The sequence below is a fragment of the Bombus bifarius genome, unplaced genomic scaffold (genome assembly GCF_011952205.1).
Source record: "Bombus bifarius isolate JDL3187 unplaced genomic scaffold, Bbif_JDL3187 scf7180000008265, whole genome shotgun sequence".
Classification (NCBI taxonomy): Eukaryota; Metazoa; Arthropoda; class Insecta; order Hymenoptera; family Apidae; genus Bombus; species Bombus bifarius.
This window is the reverse complement of record NW_022884550.1, coordinates 11186-22990: the sequence shown is the minus strand read 5'-3', so window position 1 is coordinate 22990 and position 11805 is coordinate 11186.

Here is an 11805-nt window from a genome sequence, read left to right as displayed (position 1 = left end):
CAATAGGAATTGTTCAATATTATTTGATTTATAAATTTCAATTTATCACTTACATAGCCGCACGTTTTATTACGTACTTTGTCCCGTACTGTTATGAAGTTGAACGTGAAATTTTCCAATTTAATTATCGTTTTCAATTATTTATCGTTATATCGTTACGTCGTTACATCGTTAACATTTCATTCTTTAAAGAACATCATATTAAAAGTAAACGTAAAACTTTCTTTATCAAAAACGAATAGACACGAAAGTCACGAGCAGCCAACGTACGGTATTTCGATATACCGTGAAGAAGTTCTTTTCGAATTTTAACCACGGTGTTTTTCATTTCGACTTCCACCACAATACATATTCAGATCTAGATTTTCTTCTTGCACGAATATTATGCATTTCCTTATTCCATTAAATAATGATCATTTTATTTTTCGTATTTTATTTCGACAATTTGCTGCTTTTGTAATCTAATCGTTATTTAAAAATTAACCACTCCGTGTCGTTATATCGCGACCTGCGCGGTTTCATTCAGCATTTTAGACCTTGCGTGATAATTGTTTGTTTGCTTTCTGCTCACTCCTCTTTTCATACGTTTTTTACGTTTTACGTAAATACTTTTTCATACCTAACTACACGCCACATACCTGCTCACCTTCCTCCACATACGTTCATCAAAATCTAATTTAATTGTTACTCTTTATCTTATTAGAGTCGCATCCACCATCATGGTGATGGTAAAAGCCACAGTATCGCGTATCGTCGCATCCAGCATTGCTACGACTTGGACTATTCGTCGTTTCCACTGCAGTCTAGTTCTTGATTTTCTTCTGTTATTTCATACGGCAAAAATTTATCCCATGCCCTGTCCGGCGTTCTTCGTTCTTCGCGTTCAACGTGGCATTTGCCAGCATATTATCGCCGTCTCTTGGACTTAATTTTTTATCAATTACGTCCTCGTTCGTTACTGTGGTTAACAGAAATCTCGTGGAAGCCAAGTGTGTAGACACCTTGTATATTTTCATACAGTATTTTAACATGTAGAAAATGTTCATATTCGATACGACGTTGGAATAATGTTGATGCTCGTATAGAAGATTCCGCTGTATTGTTTCAGAGCTACAGGTACTCTAGTTACGTGGGACACCCTGTATATATTCGTGCAGACAGGAACATTTCGACAGGTACTGAATTTCAATGCTTCGCGTATTTTACTCTTTCATTTCTTATTTAACGCTATATATTTGCCAATTTTGTAAAATAGATACGAATTATTCGTTACGGGTTATTCGTACAAAATTGTCCACTTTTTAAACGATTGGTTTTTTTTCTTTTTAATGCTACTTTCCCCGATCGTTCGCGTGGTTTGCCACTTATTATTTCTTTAACGAAGCCGATCGTAAATGATACATTTGTGAAGTGTTCGTTATACTTAATATACACGTGTGAATCGCAATAGAGAGTGGGTCGGGGTCCTCTGTGTGTTGCATTCTTTAGTAATCGTTACGACACATTCTACGCGTGCTCTCCATGAATTACGTCTTTCATTCTTCATTTTCGCCAGCCTAAATTTAAAGATTACAATTACTTTCTTTTTTTAATCAACACCTCCTCTACATATATACCGTGTGATGTGGTAACGATATTTACACACCGCCAGGTTATTACCAGCAATTTTCAAGAAGATTTTCCGATTTATTACAAAATTTTCTTACATCCTGATCTCGTTTGAAAAAGAGAAAAACCGTCGAGATATTTATTTCTACCATATGACTGCTCATTCTGCGTGTATGGTGAAACACGCGTAACAAAATTTGCACTTAAAATTCGAGTTTATACGCGAGCATATCGCTCGTATAAAATATTGATCACATTATACGCGTGAACATTAAGAGCGGAACGAACGTTTCATTGAGAAAGAAAAGGAAGCAGCTGGCGGTTGAAGAAAATCATTCCAGTGTCCTTAAACTTGAATTCATTCATACGTTGAATACAAATAAAAAGTCGCGCATTCAGCTGCATTTTAACTGCTACTTTTGGCCGTATAAGTGTCTGGATAACACTGTACGTCTTGTATACCGTGGCTCGAATGTACGTAGACGCGTGTTTATTTCTGACAGCATGTAATTTAGTTAGAAAATTACGGACAGAACGATGCAGGATTGTTTTATACTTCAAAAAACACGAAAAGTGATTTACTCGCTGAATGAAGAGTGAGATAGAAATGTGACAATCGGAGGATCGGGATTAGGATTAAAACTAACTGAATGTGACGATTGTTATCAGGGTACGATGACGCTTACTCTTTAATCGTGATACGCGATGAAAGGATTAACATTTGTAAGCGTCGTGCATTGCGAAGAAATTTCGATACTCGAGGAATTTATTTACCTCGATTCATTTGGTCGCCACGCTGCAGATAACATAGAGAAGGTTCTTCCAACCTGATATTTTTCTCTCAATTCCAGGAATTACGTTTATTACACCAGGACGAGTCTTGTACTTAATTTCAACGTAAGACTAACAAGCTCTTAAATGGACAATTTAAGTTTCGTATCATGCTAATTTCGAGAAGATAGCATTGCCTTTGATCGTTAATTTCCCATTAATTCACATACTTTACTAACACTCGTGCGCCAAAGTACTTACGACTGTCGATGTATTTACGATCAGATTTGTACGGATGCACGTTCGTATGATATCAACGCCGGATCAGCGATCCGCAATGTGCTAAACTAAATATATCGTACACATTTCGTATGATCAGACTGCAGAGTTTTATGTATTTATAATTTATGGGAGATCTAAAAGTACAAAATTGAATAAAATGCACGTAACGCTTTCCTCTATGCTGATACGTTTATTTAATAGCATATTTGAAATGAACGATTCATAATGCGACTACGAAGAAACAAATATTTTATACGGTCGATACAAAATAAACAAGTTGGCAATACAGCAGTGGCAAGAACGCAATGCAAGCTATGGTAAATATTTAATTCGGCTGTAAACTTTGATAAGATACTCGGCGCAATGTCGCAAATATCTAAATATTTAAAATGTTTATAAACTTGCGGAAAATTGTATGCATACAAACATATACGTGGCATGTTAATATTCCCGGAATTTTATGACAACACGTTGTAAATTATACACAAAGGAAGAAAACAATAAAATACTTTTTCAGTAAGTAGGAAATACAATAATAATTTTTTATGTGACAGCAATTGCAAGATACGTGTCCGGTGCAGCGAAAATGTTCGCTTGTTGATAAAAGGAAAATTGAAGTAATTAGATTGTTTCAATGGATTATTTAATATGCAAATACGATAATTATTCGAATCTGTTACTGCCTATTTCGCTAATTCGGTTATAAAAAATTAATTTCAATCTCCTTTGCATTAAAACAATTGCAAGCGTCCAACAGTCCAATTTCTTTTTTAATTGGAGGATTCAGAGTCTCATGAACGATACACATACGTGTCAGTAATCTAGTTTAAACGATGAACTCGGTTATGTTTCAATTGTCTTAAAATAACTAATTAGCAAGTAATTGCTACTGGTGTAGCAGGCCGATTGTTATATTAAAGGATAAAACTCTAGCGTACGTATTCTAACTGTGTCTCACGATATGAAAACCCGACTATAATTGGAATGAGTAATAATTAGATAACTAACTGATCGTAACAATGATTTCTCTTAATATTTACCGTTTCACTCGAGGTATATGATAATTCTCGGCGTGAGAATGTGCAACATTGTTCATTTGCATATTCCAACTCGATATTTAAACGATGCAATGTAATACTCGTTGAAACGATTTCAGAACGAAGGACTAACAAATAAAAGCTATTGAAAATATACCGTTCGCGTTATAACGCAAGCATAGACCAGATATTTCTTGTATTATTGACAGAAAGCGAAGCACGTTGCTCTTCTCTTAATCGTCCATACAAATTGGGAAGGAATGCACGAGCAGGATCGTCCGCAAATAATAATTCGTACGACAGGTGGTGGTTAATTCCGGGTGCATTAACTTGCGCCGAATTATTTGAAGCAACACGAACGACGCATACAAAATTCTCTGCCGGGACTGATGAAAATCGGCGATACTGCGATGCTCTTTATGTGTCAATGGATCAGCGATTGCTGGCCAAAGAAAAGTGACAATAATTCATTGTCGATTCACGCGGCGCGACCGGCCTTCTCTACGCTATAATGTTACGCGCAGCACGTTAGTTATTTTAATTAAAGCTGACTGCATCATCGTGAACATAAATGCCACGTGCAAGTTATTGAACCTAATACAGTTGATGCCATTCGAGTTCCTGCATGCTGGCCACATGCCAAATTTGACGAAACGAAAGCCCAGACGAATCGAACTGTTGACACGTGTCTCGAAAGAAATTCCCCTGTCTCCGTCGAAGCTCTCGAATTTTCACTTAATATTTTAATGATCTGATTAATATCTTGAGAAAGCCATCGTGCTGTGCCATTGAAACAAAATACTGTATCGTATCGTACGGAGATTGTAAAAGGACACGTTCGAGAAAAATCTAATTACACAGCGATTTATTTCCAATACATCAAGCACGATGTCGTCAGAACTGGTACACGTTGTCGATGGATGTGATAACATCCTTGCCATCGGTTTCTTTTCTTCCCTTTGCATCAATAAGGGTCGAAGTGGTGAGGATTCTGTAGGCTGATTTAGTGGTTTAGTGCCTCAGATCTATTATACGTCGTTACAAGTCCTCCTCCTTCTATAGCTCGTTCGAGATCAGCTGGTCATTGTCTTCTCAAGTTACATGCCTTAAGGAGAAACTCATACGGTTTGAGTTTGTCCGGTTGATTTTAATTTTCCGTTTGGTAATTCAGTTTGCTACCGACGAGAATGACGCAGATTTTGTTTGGTACGTTGCAAGCAATCTTGAACGCCTGTTGCCGGATCGCTGTTAATTCTGCTGATTTACCGCTGATCTAGGCGATCTAAATCTATTTCGTTCCTGCTAGTTCTTCTCTGGTCTGTCCGCTGTTCATGCAGGAAGCCCTCAACTTGGCGTCTCGCTTCACAAGGTCTTGCACTTGTCATATTTGTCTTTCGGTTGCTGTTCTTCCTATCTCTGGCCATTCTTTATTCCTCGATGCGTGTCTGTATATAGTCTCAGTGGCCTTCTGCGTACATCGTGCAGTCGCTTGATATATGTGTTTTCTATTTTCTATTTCCCCGGTGTTGCATTGTTGACACGGCAGGTTCTCTTCTATTTTATATTTCAGTCCATGTGCTATCGTCGTTCTTTGCCAGCTAATCTTTCCTGTGCAATAATTCTTCTCAGCGATAGCGATATATTTAAGGTCAGGTAGTCTGCTGCTTCTATCCTTGCTATATCTTTGATTCCTCCTCGTTAAAGCGACAAACTACGCTTATCAATAACGATTTTTTAATATTCGTAATCTTTAATTCCGAAATAGTATTCGTAATCTGAAATGGTCTATGCACGAGACTCGCGAGGCATTTACTATTCTAATATCGTGCAAGCTTTTAACGAGAAACCTCGGTCGACTGTTATGATTAGAAACTGACAAAGGATTTGTTAAGCGAAGTGATTCAAGATGCGCGTTCCAAGAAGTGTTACGTCTCAGAAAAGTAACAGTGGAGTATTCTTCGAACGATACACATTAATGTAATATTAAATTATGCTAAAAGTCTGGATAATGGAAAAACGAACTCGAGACCAGAATTTACATGACGTAGCACCCACCTCATAACGAAATTGGTATTTGCAATAATTTAGCGATAATAGTATGTCTTGTGTGCTTGTCCCGTCCTCCTTAAAAAAATGATATAAAATTTATAAGCTGTCACACGCACTCGTTCAAAGGTGGAAAATTCTGACGAAAGCGTCGCTTACGTAATCGTTCGTTAACGGCATGACCCCTTCTGTTCCGCATTGTCCAACCTGTAATTTATACAGTTACACACAGTACGTGACGTTTATTAGTAATGCGCCAAATCTTCCAAAAGGCGGCGCAAGAAAAGTTTAAAGAAAGTTTCGATCCGTTAAACGAATAATTTATTCGACGCGTTTCTCATTATCGGAGAACATTGGAATCGTATCGACGATATTCTAGGATACGATCTTTAGAAATAGCCAAATTCCAATACGACAGAACGCTGGTTCCTATCCTTTCGTTTACCATGGATCCCGTTTCGACGATCTTCTATTATCTCTGAAAATTGAAATCCGCAACGTGCCGAAAACGCGTCAGTCGCTCGCCCGCGACTTCTTTGCAGAGAACACGTATTCCTTGTGGATAAATAAATACACGTATTAAATAGTTTTAGTCGAGTAATACGGTAATAAGAATCGCTACGGCGAGAGCTTCCCTAATTCGACAAAAATACTCGGGTAATGAGATTTCCAGGATAATAGAACGAACAATCAGACTTTCGATATGATATTTCGCTTATTCGAATATAGTTTAAGATTAACTGACAGATTCTCTGGATATTTATGGGTCCCTGTTTTTGGCTGCTCTCCATATAGAATCTGTAATAATGCTTCTTCTCTGATCGGGGAAAAGTAAATGACATCTTCCAACAGTAGGTATAGAGGTCTAAGTTTATAAGTGTTAAACTCATCGACCTCGATTGCAAAAATGATTTCCTCTTGTCAGCTAGAAATATAGATACAGATTGCGTTAGAATTCTATCGCGTGCAACAAGATGCATATTGAATATTTGATTAGTCGTTTATTACAGCTGTACCAAAATGTTGTGCAATATCACAATGTGTTAAGTAATTTAATAGATACATTTACGTATACATACAGGGTGTCTCGTTTTAATCGATCCGCGCAGATATCGCTTGGAGTATACATCGTTCGATAAAGCGTTTCAAATGGAACGTAGCTTGTTTCCAGCAAAATATCTCGTAGTGGTTACGAGTCTTATCTAGATTGTAATAATTTTTCCGAACAACAATGTAAACGTAAATTTGTTGATGGAATTCCTAATTCAAATATTATATGAATATATATATGTGATATATATATATATATATAGTTTATATACGTCGTGAATATTGTACCCAGTATAATATATATGTATACATATAATGAAAATATGACGTATAGTAAATATTTCCTCAAAGGATAAAATTAGTTTTTCGCTTCTATATTGAACATTGAAGTATTGTGTTCATGTCTATTCTGCTTCAATCGGTCAATATTTGACTGGCAATATTTGGCAGTAAAAGCACTTCGATGCATCGATTTTTCATCCATGCTCGTCGCTTTAACCTTCTACAAAATATACATTATGTTAATTCCACTTCAATGAGATTCAATAGCAATATTACATTTGTTACTAATATACTAATACCAGAATTCCCTGTAAACTTTTTGTTAACTACATATCTTTGAATTATAGAATGTTCCTTCTAATACATATTAAACATTTCTAAATAATTGTTGTATGTGCAATTTTGATCACGTATTGCGAATTCCAAAGCGGCAGTTTTTCAAAAACTCGCAGCTGTTATTGACTCTGGTAGATGGCACTATGTTCCAACATAAGTTCATATTCTTTATTTGTCCGACTGAGCAGGAAGTCTGCTTGAAACAGATCAAAATGAATATTTTTTAGACGTGGTTCTTTCTACGAGAGAAACTACAGAATTGCATAGAAATATATAATTTCTCGCCCTCGTTAATACCGTAACGTAACAATTACTTCTTCCAGTAATAAATCCAAGTATTTCAATGACGTGAATTTACCTTTAAAATTCGTACCATCGATCGAGTTTCATACCTTGATATTTGTCACTGTAAAATAAGAGAAACAGGAACAGAACTGGAATCTCTAGTTTCCAAAAGACATATACGATATTCCTAGAACCTAGAACACGTGAGCGAGCAATGACAACTGTAAATATTTCATTAATCGGAAAATTGGAAAAGCCTGTACGGGGCACCAAAATTCAGTTGCTCGTTCGGCAAAAGTCGGCGAGGTTCGGCAGCGGTCGCGTGGTCATCGAAGCGTACAACACGTAGATAGAATACAAAGAAAATCGGCTTCGTGAGCGCCGTAAGCCATGACCCATTCGTTTCATGGACAAACCGAAATCAGACGGTTGAGAAGTTATGACATCGTCTTCGTCGTGGTAATCGATCTTTTTCTCTCGTACGTCTGCACTGCTACGATTGGCCGGCAAGTGCTAACTTGCTAATTGCTGCCAAGTCGTACGGCTCGTTCCGATCACGCGTAACGGCATCTCGTGTGCGTAACAGTAACAGTGTGCACAGGCCAAAAACCATTTGGTAGACTTGCCGGATCGACATCTTGCACATTGTTGTCTGTCAGTCGTAGTCCTCTCGTAGTCCCGTGCATCGTGCATCGTACGTCATATTATACGGTCCCCTCGTGGAACTGCTGTATGCTTTGATTCGCGCAGTATCGATTCGCCAGGCGGCTGGTTTACAACCGGCGTGCACGCTGTATAGCACCCACGCCGACAGTGAAGCTTCGACTGCAGACGCGTGTGTAGTTAACCCAGTGGCCAGCGACACCGAGCTACGCACACGGAAGAGCAACGTTATCAACATCTCGATGGTGAGTCCGTGAATCGCTACGTCATGTGTCTGATGTGTCGCTGCGTCACGTCTCATCGCTCTTTCGCATTCGATGTCCTCCTCGAGCACTTTCGTTCTTCCAGTGACATGCTTTCGACCATTGTTTTTCACGGTTTGCACTTGCACACGCTGTTGCTCTCCACCGTCTCACTCGATCGCTTCGTCTTTATCCGTCTCCTTATTGCCATTCCCTTCGGTTATTGCCTGTTACTTGCTTCTTGCGTATTTCGTTCGTGCCAGAAGTTGCAGTTACGCGACAGCTCAGGTTCACTGGGGGGTCAGCTCTCGAATAAATCTCGTTAGAATGTGGCAGTTCTGTCGGTTCGGTAATCAACGTTTGGTATTACGAAATTTGCCGAGTATCCTGTGGTATCGCAGACTTTTACGTGGAAGCACGTGGTACTGACGTAAGATATACATATTTTGTCGTAACTGTGTTCGGGGATACGTACGAATCGATCACTGTCTTTTCAGGGTTACTGTATGAATAAGACAGTAGATTCGTTAATAAGTGATGCGTCAGTCGATGTACTGTTTGCCAGTATCAAATAATTACAAGCCGTTTTGACACGATGTTCATGGAAAAAGTATTAGTTCGATTAACGCAGTTGTAGAATAGCTTAAATTATTATTTATTAGCATCTTTGCGCCTTGTAAATTTATTAACAAAATGCACGATTTATGAATTTTAATGGAATTTAATTTATCCAAAATTTATCCTGTTCGGAATAATTATTTGATCCTAGTTCCTTTCTTCAGGCAATATTCTTTGAACATTTTAAGAATATTTGTATTCCTTAAAAATCGTAAGATGTAGTGGTAGCGTAGATTTTATTCGTTTTTATTCATTTGTGTAATTACAATGCGATGACATCCGATATTTTTCAAGCTGTATTTGCATGGTGTATCATAAATACAATTGCAAGCTATTTGTATGAAATTTGCATTACGTATGTACTAATCGTATTATTGTGTTTTTAAAATTTATCATATATTTCGCGCTTTAAAAAATTTATGGCAAATTCTCAATCGTTTCACCACTGTATCTCAGTGTCGTTCATACGTTTCTTACTATTTTCCATCATATAGTTTAGCTGTTACTATATGGTTACTAAGTGAATTACGCGAATGTTCAAATACGAAATAACGTCAACACTATGTAATAACATGAGAGTTATAACGAACTGCAAGGAAACACGATACTCATGCGATGGTTTCATTTTAACGTGTTAAACACGAGCGTTGAAAACTTAGACGTTATAATGGAAAATATCATCAATTTTCTTAAGAGTACTTGGAACGCGAGTAAAAGGTTTGAATACTTATTAGAAGTTCCCGAAGGAATGAAATTCGTAGCGTAATAGGAGAAATGCATTTACGCAGAAAGAGTAGAAGAATTTCATTGGAAAGATAGAAAGAAGCAGAGTAACTTGTTGTTGTGACAAAATTGTGTCTCATGGCGATGAAGCTCGTAAAACAAGGCAAAATTTTTCTCTACGACCTTTTCTTCATTTCAATTTTTAATTTCATTTAGTTGATTCAATTTAGTTTAATTTAATAGAAGTTAATTGGCTCGGTTATTAGAATCACGCTACATAGAATGTCCTGGGTATCTTCTGCGAAGCGAAACTAACATATTCTACGAGTAGAAGTTAAAAAAGACTTTATTGTAAATACTTTATTGAATATTTAATTGTAATTTAAAAATTACAACAAAAATACGAAATGGCATGATGGATTATTTAGTCTTGAATTTCTTGAGAGTCGAATCATTATGATCAAAAAAATATAATTACTTTTTAAAGAGTTTAAAATGTGTATTTTAGAATGTGTCTATTTGGGAGACAATTTTCCGCACTCGGCAATTTATTATATCCTGTAGAATTATACTTAGGCTAAGAAAGGAACTAAACTTACGAACGTATGCTAGTATGATTCAACAGAGCAATTTTAATGATTAAACGAGCGTTATCCTTGGTACTAACCTGACCCAAGATCGTTAGATATTACGCCATTGAATTTCTACTCGAATGGAACTTAAAAGAGAAAGACTAGAGTTAACATGCATTAGAAATTAATGTTGAGAATTCGCGACGCACATCTAGCATTCACCGAAGAACAAGTATACAAAAATAGTCTGCTAATAGAAAATATTTTCGACACCCTGTACGGTATATTTTCTACCAATGCTAGCAATTTGTTGTTGAATTTTTTCGCGACTAGACCTGCGTATCCCATTCAAATATTCGAACTGCAGGTGACGCGATCATATTTCTCGGGACTATTTCGATATACTTGTGTATAGGGTGTCTCGCGTAACGAGACTCGTATTTTTCTGCCATGTAATAAAAGAATGTAGTAACGTATGGATTCTTAGAGTAAGGACAAGTAAGTTTAGTTTAATAAGCGATACTCAATAACAACAGGACCGACTACTCCGCTTCTCAACTAACTCTCTGGCCGTTGTAGCATCTCTTCTGTCTTTTGCTAGGCCCACCGCACACGCGTTCCGTAGCCAGGGTCAGGTAGGTCTTTTCTACGAAACTGTGCACTTGGAAAAAGACCGAGGACACATTGGTGGACTCGACAGCGCCTCGGCATTGTCCATGGTTAACTCGATGTTTCTTAGGCCCTTTTCCCCCATACTAAAAGAATGTATCGAACCGGAGTGTACCGCGAACGACGATAAAATATTCCAAAAATACTTGATTTTCATAGCGAAACCGAGGGCTGTTTAGGCAACGTAAATATAGGACCATGCGTCGTTTTTCCGTGAGAGGGTACAGGATTTTACGAAAAATTCAAAAAAACGTGTTACAGGTATTTTTAGGTTTGCTTAATGTCAGGTTCACAATGGTGGAAATAATATTTCACCCGTCGATATATTTCAGAATTACTTGCATTTCAGGAAGAGAGAGAATTACAGTTCACCGTTGAAGTATGGTTCGAAATATTCTTCGTTGCATGGCCGCAGATGGCTGAAAAATACCGAGTCGCGTCACGCCGGACACCCTTTATACGCTCCATTCGACTACTCGAATTCTGTGTGACGTGGAAAACTGGATTTTTTCGTGCGCAACTGCAGCGTAGAAGTTTCGCGCGTGGATCCGCTCTTTTCATTCTGTCATTGCCTTTTATTCCTCTTTACATTCCTTCGTTTATTCAGGGAAGATAATATAA